At 45.6% G+C, this 16,727-nt stretch overlaps 1 protein-coding gene across 3 annotated transcripts in view; it reads left to right on the forward strand.

Annotated features, from left to right (window-relative positions):
* ARB2A (ARB2 cotranscriptional regulator A) overlaps positions 1-16,727 on the forward strand; it is a 546,123-nt gene that overhangs the window by 104,272 nt on the left and 425,124 nt on the right. The window contains exons 1-2 of one of the 3 annotated variants that reach the window (XM_083151790.1): positions 9,973-10,036; positions 10,297-10,362. The exons of 1 other annotated variant lie outside the window; for it this stretch is intronic. The gene's annotated coding sequence lies outside the window, so the exon portion shown is untranslated. Of the gene's footprint in view, positions 1-9,948; positions 10,363-16,727 lie in introns of those variants that run through there. One more of the 3 variants, XM_083151789.1, reaches the window with a different exon arrangement.

Below are 16,727 nucleotides of genomic sequence, written 5' to 3' on the forward strand. Positions count from 1 at the left end.
TTGCCCAAAGAGGGTCGAGATCCTACAATGTGTAGTAGTTATCGCCCAATCTCATTGTTAAATTCAGATTTAAAACTGTTCGCTAAAATATTAGCAAATCGTCTAGCAAAGGTTATAACCCCCCTGGTCCACCCGGACCAGGTGGGGTTCATACCACATAGATAAGCTTCAGACAACATAAGGAGAGCTATTAATATTAACAATTTTATAGATAAGCTCAAAATACCTTCTTTAATAATGAGCTTGGACGCTGAGAAAGCATTCGATCGAATCTCATGGGCATAAATGAATCAAACACTTGCGCATTTTGGGATCGCAGGACGCTTTCTTACGGCTATCCAAGCTTTATATACAGAGCCGAGAGCCATGGTATCAGTAAATGGATTTAAATCTACTCCATTTGCGATAAGAAATGGAACAAGACAGGGGTGCCCCTTATCCCCCCTAATATTTGCCCTGATGATAGAACCTCTGGCAGCCAAAATTCGGATCTCCGCAGAGATTAAGGGAATTAATATAGGAACGCAAGAATATAAGGCCTCACTGTGGCCCTTATTCTGGTTGGTGCGGTCAGAGCCGCACACGGGGCTCCGGCCGCACAAACCATTCCCCGCCCACCCTACGGATCGCCACGGCCGTCCGTACACGGACGGCTGGCGATCCGCATTAAAATGGTGGAGGCTACGCCTCCACCATGGTGGGAGCTGCCCCCTGCATTCGATGGTCGTCGACCATCGAAGGCAGGTCCGCACGCCGCGGCAGCTCCCGCAAGCTAAGACCACACGGACAATCGTCCGTGTGGTAGCTTGTATGGGGGCTGAAAGCTGACATCCGGCGACGTCAGCTTTCCGCCCCCATGAGTGGCGTCATGCCCTCATTACCATGCATACGCCCCGCGTTTGCATGGGAACGCCCATGAAACGCGGGGCGTACACATAGGGAAATGAGGGCATGATGCCTCTCACGCCCCTATCCGCCCCCTTTGCGGCGGACGAAATCCGTCTGCGGCGAAGGGGGCTGCACATGCGCAGATTCACCTCTGCGCATGTGCAGTGTTAAAACATCGGCGGTACGGCCGCACGCGGGCCGTACCGTTCCGATTAGAATAAGGGCCTGTATGCAGATGATATTCTGCTTACACTCTCAAACCCCTTGACATCACTACCTAATCTATTTCAAACAATACAAGAATTTAGTGTGATCTCTAACTTTAAGATTAACACATTAAAAACTGAAGTCCTAGATATGCATCTTCCCCTGGATTGGAAAAAAAAGATAGCTTCCAAGTTTCAATTCGAATGGAAAAAGTCTAGTGTGAAATACTTAGGGATATACTTAACTAGACAATATGATCAACTATATGATGCTAACTATCCAAGAATGATAAATGATATATCCCAAGATACTGCCAGGTGGACAGAGCAGTTCATATCATGGACAGGCCGAGCAAATGTATTAAAGATGAATGTACTCCCACGTCTATTATATCTCTTTCAAGCCCTACCAATAAGGATTCCGGCGGCATCCTTTCAGAATTTGCACAAAATATGCACACGTTTCCTATAGGCAGGAAAAAAACCTAGAGTACGCTTGAAAACATTATATCGGGGAGTCAAGGAAGGAGGTTTGGGGGTTCCAAATTTAAAATTATATTATTATGCAGTACACATCTCACAAGCAGTTCTCTGGCACTCAGATAGAGACACACGTAGATGGGTCCAACTGGAATCAGAGTTCCTACAGATGTACTCCGCCTCCACACTGTTATGGATTCCACGTAAATTACGTTCTAGGAACATACAGGACTCACCAGTAATCGCATTCACACTCGCAATATGGGATAGAATAACCAAACGCTACGGGTTGCTATCATCTCCACCGGCTTTATTTCCAATACGAGACAATCCGGACTTTCCAGCCGGAAAAGATGGACAATTTTTTAAACAGTGGACTGAAATTAATTTACTATTTATAAATGATATATCTACAATGCATATATTCCCTACGTTTAAAGATATGCAAATAAGATACAATATCCCTACGCAAGGTTTCTATCAGTTTCTCCAACTTCGTAGCTTCCATAAGGTATGTTACCCAGTTCAAAGATCGGAAAGGAAAACCCCATTGGAGGGTCTTTGCTATAAAAGGGCTCCCTCTAAGGGCCTTATATCCATAATTTACCAACTTATACTTAATTCCGGCAACCCTATCCGTACCTCCCACGAACTGGCGTGGGAAAAAGACCTCGAAAAACAACTAGAAGTGGAGATATGGGACCAGATAAAACAAAATCTGGTGTCGATTTCTCTCTCAATCCGATATAGAGAAAATGCATTTAAATGATATACCAGATGGTACATGACCCCGGAGAAGATAGCTCGTATATACCCTAACACATCTGACCAATGTTGGAGGGCCTGTGGACAAAGAGGCACTTTGCTTCATATCTTTTTTGAATGTCCAAAAATAGTAGGAATATGGAAAGAAATATATAGATTAATATTACAGATTACAGGGGTGAATATCCCATTTAGGCCAGAATATTTCCTCCTGCCTCAAAAAGTTCCAGGGCACAGAAAGCAACACAAAAACTTATATGGTATATGCTCAGCGCGGTTAAAATCAAGATAGCATCACATTGGAAAACACAGACCATTCCATCGATCACAGCAATAAGGGCAGGAATATGGGATGTATACCACATGGAATACATGGCTAGTTTTGTAGAAGATAACGAGCTTGCCTTCAAAAACATATGGTCCCCCTGGTTAAAATACCATAATCTCCCCTTACCATTTACATTTGGGCTTTTTAAACAGTATGGGTAAAAAGACAAATGAATACCAGTATGCGATTAAACCCCTAATTGGTGCCAATTTCCCGATTCTGAAAATAATATGTAAGATGGAAATGAAAAATTGTATGGTAATTTGAGTGAACCCGAATATAACCTGACTGTGTACCCGCCCTTTCTTTCCTAATCCCCTAACTTTCCCTTTCTTTTTTTCTGTTTACCCCTACCCCCACCCCACCCCATATATAGGATTGTATATGTTGATATATGAACAACTTTGAAAACCTTTCAATAAAACAATTAAAGCAGTATTACATGTGATGGGTGCTTACAATTGTAAGCACCTATGCCATTGTTTAGCATCACCCCCAGTACCAACGCCACTCCGAAGCGTGGCGAGTGCAGCGGAACGTGTCCTCCGACCTTTTCATACCCCCACTATCCACGTCAGTGTGGAGTTGATTTTATATAGTGTAGCGAGCGCAGCGAACCACCGAGCCTGAAGCATGGGGAGCGCACGCGGAATACATGTAAAGTAATCCGCGTCCCCTCGCGGGGCTCAAAGCGCTCGCCACGCTTCAGGCTCGGTGGCTCGCTGCGCTCACCACACTATATAAAAACAACTCCACGCCGACGTGGATAGTGGGGGTATAAAAAGGTCAGAGGATGCATTCCGCCGCCCCTCGCCACACTTGGCGTGGATAGTGCAGGTCGGGTGGCATGGTTAGTCTGGTGTTTTAGGAACACATTCACACCAGCAAAACCATACAGCTGACATAGTAATGACGACATGTGTTAACTAAGAACTGTAAATTTACTTAAATATATGAAAAAGCAGAACGATAAAGATAATAACAATTAATCAATAAAAACTGGAAAACATGAATTAATAACAAAGAATCACAGTAAAAACATCATTATTCAACAATCACTTAATCATCCTTAGGAATAAGGGTAAGTGCTCCCAGCATTCTCTCAAATGGGTTATCCCCACCCAATGTCTTTCTCCAAATAAACTCCTGGAGATATGAATTGAGCATGTGGCGTGCTGTACCTCTGTGGCGCTTATTGCGCCATTTGCACGCGCCCCACATTCGTTCCACATTTTGGGTATGCACCCCTGTGGATGGATCTATAAAGTTAAATCTATGATTCACTTGGGCGTGCTGATACCCAGCAAGTTCTAGCTGTTCAGTGCTGTACGCCCTCCAGCAGTCACTGTAAATTGTGGTGCCTGGCTCGACATTCTCCACAATAGCCGCCATCAATGTGCTTGCATCTCATCTTGGCACCATGGTGAGGAAGCACTGTCCCGTTTCTATGCAAATTCCCCAAAAAACCCACTGCTGTGGAAACATACGGCCAACATTACTTTTCCTCCTGACAAACAAGCTCTTGTCAACCTCCACGATGTGGCCTGGACCACCAAGACGGCGCTGCGGCTGCGCCATGAGGTCCATCGTGCACGCCTCACGCATCCATCGATTGTATAAAACAGCCGTTTTTTTAAAATGTCCAGCTGTTGCTGCCAAAACTCAATAGATGTCAGCTCCTGGGCCCATGAGTATATAAAGCGCACCAGGGTGACAAAGGACAAGCGGCAACCAGGAAACCAGTGGGCCGCTCTCAGGCTAACCTTCAGCCGGCACGCTCAATCTCAATTATCGCAATAAAATACTCAATAAACTCCAAAAATCACCAGCAGCTCTGAGGTATGCTTCTTCTCCTGACAGAATATCACCTCAGAGTGATTTCTGAGAGGATCTGACAGGCTTGGAATGACAGGGAGCGGGAACGGGAAAATCGTAATGCGATGCGATTTCACTACGTTTGCATACGTAATAAATCTAGGCGCCCTGCTAGGAAACAAGTACCAAAAAAACATTCAAAAATGACTCAAGTCCACTTCAGGATGTGGGGCGGGGGGGGGGGGGGGGGGGGGGGCTGTATCGAAGGATTGTGTTCCGACAGTCGGAATCACGGGCTGTTTTTGTTGGCTTCTGATGCTAGCTTGACAATCGGAATTCAATGATCACACTGTCGAGAGTCAGAAAGTCTGCGGATCAGCGAAAATGGCCACAGATTTGACAATCCATGGCCATTTCCGACAAAATGGTTTCCACTTTTAAAAAAAGACGATACTGACAGCCTTCAATGCTGTCATAAATGGAAGCATTGAATAGGCGAGTGACAATATTTCCACTTGTTGGAAATTTTGGCACAGATTGAATACCCCCAAAGTGGTTAAGTTGCCCATAGCAACCAGTTACCTGCTAGCAGTTCATAGGCCATGCTAGATAAAGAACAGAAGCTGACTGGTTGCTGTTTTCAACTACTCCACTTTATGTCTCTCAAAGCTTTGATACATCTACCCCTTAGCCTTTAAATATATTTCTCCCCACAATTATAATGGGCCTGTTTCTCAGCCAAATGCAGTTGCAGTCATCCTGGTGTCTTTTGCTACAATTATGCTAATGAGGCACATATATGATGGCACAGGTGAGGACCATATGCATCGAGCTTCAAAAAGTGATAAAGTAGAGTGATAAATCACTAACCAATCAGCTCCTTCCTGTAATTTTTCAAACCATCCTGTAACATGGCCATTAAGCTGATTTTCTGGTTGTTTATCACTATCCATTTTATTACGTTTTGAAACTTGATACATCTGGCACTGTGAGACTAGTGTGTAGCATACAATGAGGATGTCACGATCCAGAGTCTCAGAAACACTTATCTAGCATCTAAGTGCCTTTCCATGCTTGCGTTAAAGTGTGCTCCTAACAGACTGTCATACAGTACCTCTGCTCTGGGGGCGTGTTGTCATCTGGTGCACCTGTCCTGCACCTGCCCAGTGGCGTCTCTGCTGTCTCTCCTGTGCTCGCTGTGCCATCTCCTGCAGATGGCCCTGTGAGCGACTCTGTCCCACTGCGAGTCTAGGCTGCCGTAGTGCGTGCAGCTCGCCAGAGTTCCTGCCGCTGCGCTGACATGGGTGCAGCTATCTTGCCTTGTCTCACATGATGTGCTACAACCAATCCATGCTGCCTATTGCTGACATCACTTTACTGCCTCCAATCAGCTTCCACTTCAACCCTATAAGTATGCGGGGAGCAGGCTCAGAATCTGTTAGTGCAATGGTGTCTAGAGCCTAACAGCATCTAAGGACTTGTTCTTGTGATATCCTGTTTCTAGACCAAGTGCTATTTCTAGCTCCAGCACAGCCTGACTTCTAGCAGTGCTACTGCATTAACGCCTGCTGTTCCAGTCTGCTTCCACTCCTGCTGCGTCCAGTCAGCGTCCACTCCTGCTGCGTCCTGGCAGCATCCACTCTGCTGCGTCCAGGCAGCTTCCACTCCAGCTGTGTTTAGTCAGCATCCACTCCTGCCGATTTCAGTCAGTTTCCACTCTGTCATTACTACAGTGATTATCTGATCCTCTACTGGTTCACCATCGGCTCCCCGTCATTGTCTGCACAACTGCTACTGCTCATCTACCCAATACCACTTTCTTCTTCCAAACACCTCTCAGGAAGTCATCATCGATACAGCCACCATCGGTGACCCAACATCCACCAACTGTCATCACCGATGACCGGTGTACTTTCCTTTTGTGTCTGTGTTATGGTATTCCAGTGAGCTCCTACTACTACTTATCTGCAGTCATTGTTGTTGCCCTATCGATGGACAATGTCGCATCATAAAACGAGCATCTTATCGATGGTTCACATGGTATCATGTCAGGGGCTGGCTGGCAACTTTTAGCCTAGGGGGCAAGTCCAGAGCACTGGCCCATACCCCCCTTCCTGGTGGAAGATGGGGGTATGGCCGGAGGCGCGCTGAAAAATTAGGCGTGTGGCCTATCATAAGGGAACGTGGCCTGTACCTTGATTGTATTGTGTACCTGCAGATTGCACATTGTGATGCTATTTACACATTATGCCGCACACCTTGATGCCCATTGCACCCCATACTGTGATGGCAATTACCCAATGCTCCCCACACCGTAATGCCCATTACGCCCCATACCATGATGCCCATTACACCGCACATGTGATGTCCACAGTGCCAGATTTGCCCCCACAGTGCCAGATATTCCGCCACAGTGCCAAATACACATATGCCCCCACAGTGCCAGATATGCCCCCACAGTGCCAGAGACACATATGCCCCCACAGTGCCAGATATGCCCCCACAGTGACAGATACACATATGCCCCCACAGTGCCAGATATTACCCCACAGTGCCAAATACACATATGCCCCCACAGTGCCAGATATGCTCCCACAGTGCCAGAGACACATATGCCCCACAGTGCCAGATATGCCCCCACAGTGCCAGATACACATATGCCCCCACAGTGCCAGATATGCCCCCACAGTGCCAGAGACACATATGCCCCCACATTGCCAGATATGCCCCCACAGTGACAGATACACATATGCCCCCACAGTGCCAGATATTCCCCCACAGTGCCAAATACACACATTGACAGAATTTCCCACCAGCAACTCACCATTGTTGCTGTCTCTCCATCTGCTGCTGCTGGGCGGGGGGGTCCGGTGGGGTCCGACAGCCCTCCTGCTCCCCCGGGCCGCTTAGCCAGTCACTGGCTGCGGGCCACGCTGGATCACCATCCACCTCCTCCAGGCAGCCCTCCTGCAGCGCAGGAGGGCTGTCTGGAGGAGGTGGATGGTGATCCAGCGCGGCCCGCAGCCAGTGACTGGCTAAGCGGCCCGGGGGGCACATGGCACCCTGCCCCCCGGCCCAGCCCGCCCCTGTATCATGTTAGGAAACCTTAATTCTCCAGTTGTTGTTGTCTTCAATCTTCTGTTGATGGTTCACATCGTATCATGTTAATGAACATTCATTCTCCAGTTATTGTTCTCTTTAATGTCCTATAGATGGTTCACATCGTATCATGTTAATGAACATTCATTCTTAAGTTATTGTTGTCTTCGCATCCTATCGATGGTTTACATCGCATCATCCAAGTGAACTCTTTCTTCAGTTACCATTGCCTTGTTACTTCTTCATTCGAAGATCCAGTACTCAATGTTTTCAGATTATTCATATTCATTATATTTACCAATTACCAATCCGCATTGTTGTACCTATGTGTGCTAAATTTATTAAAGGACCCAGTTTTCATTTTACTTCTGCTTCAGAGGAGAATTGATGTGTTGGTGTAGCGTGCATTGAGGGACAGGGAAGTGTAGCAACAGCTTTGGAACTCAAAACAGAGCATGGCTGGGATGTATTGTGTTGTGAGTCGGTAGCCATGCAGGATGTTGGCCAAACTCTGAAGCTAGCATCCAGTCCTGACAAGAGGATGTGGTCTCTATAGTGAAGACCCAGGTCATGGCCAGTAGCTGGTTTTCACTATGAAAGCAACACATTAAATGTTTTCCTCTTTCAAAAAATGCCTGGAATTGGAGAGCAACTCGCACCTCAGGAAAACTTAGATCCTATTACATATGTCCCTAGGTATACTTGTATAATACAGAGTATGTGCAAATCATTTGCGTTTGCCACTCCTCTGCAATTGTGACTTTTTTTTGTACAGCTCTAAATTAATGAAATGGTAATGATGGTGGTGACTGTAGGGGCATGTAACCAGTAGTACAGATGGTGTAATGGTTAGCACTGAGGCCATGGGTCCAGTTCCCACTATGGCTCTCTGTATATTTTCAAGGTGCTTGCGTGGGATTCCACTGAATACTCCAATTCCCTCCCACTCTCCAAAAATATACTGTACTGGGAGGTTGTCTACCAACAAATATTGGCCCTTATTTAGATCTGATCTCAGTACAAATTTGTTCTTAAATGGGCAAAACCATGTGCACTGCAGGTGGGGCAGATGTAACATGTGCAGAGAGAGTTAAATTGGGTGGGGTGTGTTGAAACTGAAATCTAAATTGCAGTGTAAAAATAATGCAGCCAGTACAGTATTTACCCTACACATAAACAGAATAACTCACCCAAATCTAACTCTCTCGATATTTGTTACATCTGCCCCACCTGCAGTGCACATGGTTTTGACAATTTTGAGAACAAATTTGTACTGCGATCAGATCTGAATAAGGCCCATTGACCGTTGTTGTGTGTAAGTTACTAAGATTACATTGCAGGAAGCGATCACATCAGCAGAACGTTTCAGCTGGCACTGGCAGGGACACAGGCCTCTGAAAGGGGCAAACTCCTGCAATGTGCAAAGTGGGTCCTGCTGAATGCATATGCACAGTAGGGTGTGTGCATGTATGGTCAGTGCTGGAAAGTGGGTATTGGTGACAGTATGGGGGAGGGGTCCAGTAAGTTGAAGTTTTGCCTAGGGTGCTGTGAAACCTTACACCGGCCCTGCTTATATGCATGCTTCCTGTCAAACTGCAATTGCAATGAAGCAGTTGCATAAGCAGAATTTACGGGCGAACACACGCAGTCTTTCTATAATCAACTGGATTGCGTTCAAAATAGCGATCCTTGCTTAATTAGGTTTAAAGGAGCCCATACACGCTCCGATAGCAGCGGTGCGATGTGTGCTTTGAGGTGCGCGCTCCTGCGGCACCTCATCGCACAGTACAAAAAGTATGTGCTGCACATACTTTTTGTACTTGCTTTTCATCGCATAGCATTGCATGCACAAGGCATGCATAAGGCATGCAATGCGATGTGATGGATGCTATTTAAGCCCAGAACGCACGCCAGGATCGGAGCGTGTATGGGCACCTTTACCTCCATACAGCAAGATACAGCAGCACCTGAGACATATCCCACTACAGATACAGTTGTATGTGGCCAGCTCCCCCACAGTCACTATTCTCCAATCATCTTCAACACATTTTCTTTTACAGAAGCGAGTTCATCCACATACAGCATAGGACACGTTCTATGCATCCATCCCACTCAACATTTCTAAGCAACAGAGCGCAGACTCAGCACAGCATACATTCACTGAGTCTACAGCTGATCCTCATGTCATGTGTTATGAACGGCGATGTAGCGCAATGAACCTTGGGAACAGTGGTCCTTCAGCCAACAGACAGTCCTGCGCTGTACAAGAATGGAAACCGCTGTAAAACCACATGTCCCACAATCCCATTCATCGTTATATCATATGACTCAGACAAGCTGAAACATAGCAGGATCGAGGCTTGGAACGCACACATCCTGTTTCTCTTCCTCTCTTCCTTCCTTCCGGCCGGGTCCTCTCAAATTAGCTTCTTAGTAGATCTGTGCAGCTCACTAGGTGCATGGGTTTTCTCCTGATTATTTTTGGTGGGGGGGCTTGGGGAAATTTGATTTTATGAACACTGTACGCAAAATACAACCATTGTCAAGGAAGTCCTGCACTAGTGCCCATTCTGGTTGCTTACCACTCACACACAGCTTTGCACATCTCCTGCATGTGTTCAGTGCAGGCAGCAATCAGGGACAGTGCTGGACATTTTATATTTTTTAATGTAATTTTTTCCTCAAAATATCTTTATTCATTTGGACATTTTTCAGCTTGTGTCTTCGTGGTGGTGATCGCACGTGGAAGTGGTGCAGCGCCCCAGTAAAAAGGAAGGCAAAGTGAGTGTGCGGCGCAAGCGTTGGTGTAAAGGCATGTTTGCATGATTGTCAGTGTGCGCAATGCAGAGTTGTAGTTTTGCTGTTAAATGGTAGCTCAATGAGTATCGGTAATTTTATGTTCAGGAGCATGCATATTATGGAATGATAAGTAAGTCAACGTATTATGGTATGGTAGACAAGCGCTGGGGAATAAAATGCGTCTTATTTATAGTGTAATACTAAATAGTGTTTTTTTTTTTGTGCCTAGGCTTGTCTGCTTTCTGTTGATTTTCTTTTTAGTAATAACCTACAGTCAGTATGAGGCTGCAAACATCTGAAAATAATTGTATTTGGAACAAAGGCCCTTATTCTGATCGGTGCGGATATTCCCGCATGCGGACGGACCGCCGATGTTGATCGTCTGCGCATGTGCAGGCGATTTCGCCGCACGGATTCTTTATACGCCGCACAGGGGGCGTAGAGGGGCGTGAGGGGCTACTTAGCCTCATTACCCTATGCATACGCCCCGCGTTTCATGGGCGTTCCCATGCAAACGCGGGGCGTATGCATGGTAATGAGGCCGTGACGCGTGGGTACGGGGCGGGCATCTGACATCGCCGGATGTCAGCTGCCCGCCCCCATACATGATTTCACACGGACAAGTGTCCGTGTGGTCTTGTGTTGCGGGACCTGGTGGAGCGTGCGGCCCTGCATTCGATGTTCGGTGACCATCGAATGCAGGGGCTGCTCCCAAGACGGAGGAGGCGTATCCCCGTCCAATTTCATATGGATCGCCACATATCCGCGTACGGACGGCAGGTGGCGATCCGTATGGAAGGCGGGGATTCGCCTGCACGGTTGCGGCCGCATATTCTGATCGGGCCGCACCGATCAGAATAAGGGCCAATATGACACCGGTGAATGCTCAAGAGAGTGTCACCCTCATAAAAACAGAATCTACTATTCAATGGGGTAATGAAATCACCCACTATCTGCGCACATATTCGATTATTACAGGAGGACAACATTGCACATTTTACTGTGAATTCTTGTGGGGAGCGTGAGGTGAAATTTGCGTTGATATGTGGCAGCTGCAAGTGTTTCACCAACATCATTGTAATTGAGTAGGTTCCAGGGAGTGCACCTTTGATGCTCGGATCCAGTATTGTTACTGTGAGAGTATAATAATAAAATAATACCATGTTTGGGATTATGCACTCCTTACTGTAAATAGGATAGACAGCGCCATGATGTTCTGTGACCACTGAAAAGCAACAGGATATTATACAGGCCATTGAAATCTGATATCCATAATTATATACGGTACTTGTTTCCTATCTGGGCGCCCAGGTTTTCAACGTACGGCACCGTAATGAAATCGGATCGCATCGCATCGGATTCGGTACTCGATGATGTACGATGGCATACGATGCTATCCGATCCGATTTCATTTTAAATCGGATCGCATCGCATGCGGTGACGCGATCAACCCCGATTTTTACATTGGAATCAATGTTAAATGGTCCCTGAGACCCGATTTTACATTGATTTCAATGTAATAACCCCGCAAACCCACGATTTGTATAGAAAACCCCCCCCCTGATGGTTTAAAATGCGCCTCCATTGTTAACGCCACCCCAGTATTGACGTCAACCCGAAGCGTGGCGAGCGGCGGCGGTACGCGTCCTCCGACTTTTTTTTCATACCCCCACTATCCACGTCGGCGTGGAGTTGAGAATAGAATAGTGTGGCGAGCGCAGCGAGCCACCAAACCCGAAGCGTGGCGAGCGCAGCGGATACCTGCGAAGGCCGCGAGGGGACACGGATACCTGTGAAGGCCGCGAGGGGACACGGATACCTGTGAAGTATCCGCGTCCCCTCGCGGGGCTCGCTGCGCTCGCCACGCTTCGGGCTCGGTGGCTCGCTGCGCTCGCCACACTTTCTATTCTCCACGCCGACGTGGATAGTGGGGGTATGAAAAAGTCGGAGGACGCGTACCGCCGCCCCTCGCGGGGCTCGCTGCGCTCGCCACGCTTCGGGTTGACGTCAATACTGGGGTGGCGTTAACAATGGAGGCGCATTTTAAACCATCAGGGGGGGTTTCCTATATATCCTATGGGCCAACCATAAAAGCGGGAACGAAATCGCATCGTTCAATATCGTGTATGTGCATTTGTGGTATCCGATGCGATCCGATTTTTATACGGAGAATAGCATGGTGCGCAATTAACGTAGCGGGCGCCCAGATAGGAAACAAGTACCTTATATACTTTAAGCAGTGCATTCTACTTTAGATTACATAATTCATAATATATATATATATATATATATATATATATATATATATATATATAATGTGTTACAGGGGTACTTGGGTACTTCCTCATCTTTGCAGCCACCGCTTACACTAAGGAACTTACGTAGCATAAATGCACCACCCTGGGTCCACGCCATGCTCCTGTGTCCACACCACTATATGTTACCTCTAGTAAAGTTGTGGCAAGTAAAGTGGAGCGAGCCTCCGAGCCCGAACCGTGGCGAACGAAGCGAGCCCTTGATGGGACAGTGATGCTATTCTGAAAGCGGCTAATGTAACTGGCATCAGCTGTGGCCGCAATGATGAGGAAGTACCGTCACTTGTATTAGCATATATCATTGAATATAATTCTACAGTATGTATAACATTATGTTATTTCTTTGTTTTATGGGTAGAGTACTTTATGATGGTAAATGTAAAATGGAAGATAATATACATAATGCTGTTAAAAACCTCTGTAAAATATACAGTATTATCCTCCATGACTAATGGTGTTTGAAGATTTAGGGATAACATTAATCCTGGACAGAAGAGTCTGCAGGGAATTCAAACTCAGCCTAAATCCAGTTATGGAATTTGGGGGGGGGGGGGGGGATGTTATAATTCTGTATTTTTACATAGGCTGATTCAATATCCAGGAAGTAGCGTTAATGGGAGAAATGGGAGGCCAAATAACAGAGCTGGTTTTCCTGAAAGCCTTGACCACAGCCTGGGATGGAGCTTCCAAAAGTCTTGGTAACAATTCATTGGGCTCTATGATTTCAAATAAAACAGATAAGGACTTTTTAAGGAGACCAGTGAGAAAGTCACCAGACATGCCAAAGTCTTCAAGAGCAGCTTTCATGAAACTCGGGGAGATGCTATCAAATGCTTTTCCAGCACCTAAGGAGAGAAAGATAGTAGGTGGATCTCCTGGAGTTTGTCTCATGGATAAGATCAATAGCAGGTCTGGTGTTATCTCTTGCATGGTGATTTAGGATTACGGAAGGGAGAAATGGGTGTAAGCAGTGTGCCAAGATTTGTGCAAATAATTTTCAAATCTAGATGAACGAAAAGCTATATGATGTTTATATGGACCCTGGCAGAGCATTCATGTTGTAAAAATAATTTCAGCTTTGTCTGCTTTCTCAGGAGTGGTGAACCTATCTAAGGTGCTTAGCCACATGTCTGGAAAGAAGAAGGTCAAGTTCTAATTTAGTTTCATGGATTTCAAACAACTTGTAGGATCAGAAGATAATTTATGTTGTAACTCCAAAGTGTGGAGTTTAAAGGAACGTTTATTAATCTGGGTGAGAGTTTCCCTTTTTTTCCCTGGAAGCCATTGTGATCAAACACTCCCTGCAGATCTGCAATATCTGGGTCTGGAAATATCTGTGTAATTATTTAGAACAAAATAGTCAGAAAGTTGTGTTCGAAGATGGGACACTGTTTTAGAGTCATTAAGGTGCCATGACCTAGAACGAGTATGCAAACCTGATATGTCAAAAAATATATGGGTATGATCAGGCCAGATGAGAGACGATTGGAGATTCAGTGCCAGCTCATGGCTGAGTACAATCATATTGAGAGTATAAGTTGTGAGTTGAGGAATAGAATGCATAGTCCCAAGCAGAAGGCTCCTTTACTCTCCAGGATTCATAAAGGAACATGGACTAAATTAAGTGGAGGAGGCCCCCGGGAAGCTGAAGGGGGCATTGCATGCAATTTCTCTGAGGGGAGAATTCTCCATAATGTATGGGAACCTTTTTAGAATGTTGGGAGATCAAGTTGAAGAGGTAAAGGCTGTCGGGGAAACAGTGGTCCAAAGTGGGATTCACAACCAAATTAAAGTCTCTGGCTACAATAAGTTCTCCCTGTCTAAATGTTCTAAGGAGAGAGTCTAGTTTGGAGAAAGAAATTATTTGGGCATTGGTAAGTGGAATAAAATTTAAGCAAGGTACATCATTTATAATTTAACTTCCCTACTAATAGGAGGAAATGACCCTCTTAATCAGCATGTCAGTCAATAGGTTAAAAAGTAAGGTGATAAGCCATCAAAAATCACATAAAAGTTGTCAGGGTATAGTTTGCAATGGGACAAGAGCAAAATTTGGGTCTCTTGGAGAAAGACTAAAGCCCCCCATACACGGTCCGTTCATCGGATCCATTCTGTGCTTAAACAGCACACATAGGATCGCATCCCTTGTGCATGCACTGTGATCCGATACGATGTTTACCTAGTACAAAAAGTATGTGCAGCACATACTTTGTGTACCGTACTATGTGATGCGCGGGAGCGCACATCGCATAGTACAGAACGGAGCCGGTCCACAACGGACCGTGTATGGGCTCCTTAAGTCATCCTGAAGTTTAAGAGTAGCTAAAGGTTTCCCACATATTTGGTGGCTATTGAGCCTCTTTTTCATTAATATAGGACACAGGGACACATAAGCAACAAACAGAAAGGAGTGTAAGTTAGATGGAGTAGAGAACTTCAAAGGTGAGAAAAGTAAGTGAAATGGGAAAAACGGAAAGGAATGGAGGCTATAGTGTATTGGGATTGAGGGGAGGGAGGTTAGTCGTCTAGCAGAGTAGGCCGGCACTGATGACGCTAACAGTAGAGAGGAGTACTATGTGTTTGAAGGATACTTAGGCCAGCTACTGGCTGCGGCAAGGCATGAGAAGTACACCACATAGAAAGGGCAATCCGTACAGGATAAGGTATACTGTACATAGGTGTCAAGGCCAAACAGAAAATAAAATTAATTCATATCAAACTGAACAGTTACATAAAACCAATAAGGCAATATTGAAATAAGCATCAAGATGGGTTGCTTTCCTGTACCAACTGTAGGAGAAATATGAGAGGGCCTGATGGGAGCCAATAGGGATCCCAAAGAGGTCCAATAACTACATAATTGGAGATCAAGAGCATCCAAAAGCAATGATTAAAACATAAAAGCCCAAGGAGTATAGGTAACTTCTAGAGCAGAATAACCACTATGGGCCATTGCATCAAAAGAAAGCAATTCGTAAAACAGAAACCCTGGAAGTGGAAGTCAGGTCACAGGAGGTAGGACTGAAGAAGCTGATGACACAGAGACAGTTGTCAATTCCAAACGAGGCGGTGAAGGCTTCTTAAGTCTTTGCGGGAGCTGGGGTGCAACAGAAGAGTTCCTATATTTCATATAAATTCCCAGCTTTGATATTAAAGACTGAGCCTCAGGTAGAAATCTAGCCAAGAGCAACTTTCTCTGATGTCAAACAAAGATACCTTAGGGCAGGCATGTCCAACGTTGGCCCTCCAGATGTTGTGAAACTACACATCCCAGCATGCATTGCCACAGTTTTGCTATTAGAGAATGCTAAAACTATTGCAAAGCATGCTGGGATGTGTAGTTTCACAACATCTGGAGGGCCAACGTTGGACATGCCTGCCTTAGGGTATCTTACTTGATATTCTTCTGGCAAAGTAGAGAAGTGATAGGTGTGAAATCCCTGTGCTTGACTAATGTGATCGGTTGTACAACATTTGCAATGTTTAGTTCTCAAAGGTTATAGACTGAAGACCACTAACCTCCTTCATAGCGACCTTTTTTTGTAGGGAAGTGGTGTACTCTAAGGATAACATACCTGGGTTGGGATGAGTCTTGGGTACAGGGATGCACAGCCTGGTAAGCACAAGTGGAAATGGTCCTCTGGTGTCTCAGGTGACCACTGGATAAAGAGGTCAAGATGTGCAGGTTCAACTTCTTCAGGGATTCCCAGAATTCTCAGGTTGTTTCTCTTCATATAGATGGAAGATGTCTTGATGCAGCTGTTAAAAAGTCTGTGTAAATATTTTGCTGAAATTCTTGTTCAGTGTTGCGACTGAGTTCCGCAACATTTTTCAAACTCCTTTAATGGACAAAACCATGTGCACTGCAGGTGGGGATGATGTAACATGTGCAGAGAGTTACATTTGGGTGCGGTTTGTGCAAACTGAAATCTAAATTATAGTGTAAAAATAAAGCAGCCAGTATTTACCCTGCACAGAAACAAATTAACTTGCCCAAATGTAACTCTCTCTGCACATGTTACATCAGCCCCA

Source organism: Crinia signifera, chromosome 1, assembly GCF_055691185.1.
Source record: "Crinia signifera chromosome 1, ASM5569118v1, whole genome shotgun sequence".
Classification (NCBI taxonomy): domain Eukaryota; kingdom Metazoa; phylum Chordata; class Amphibia; order Anura; family Myobatrachidae; genus Crinia; species Crinia signifera.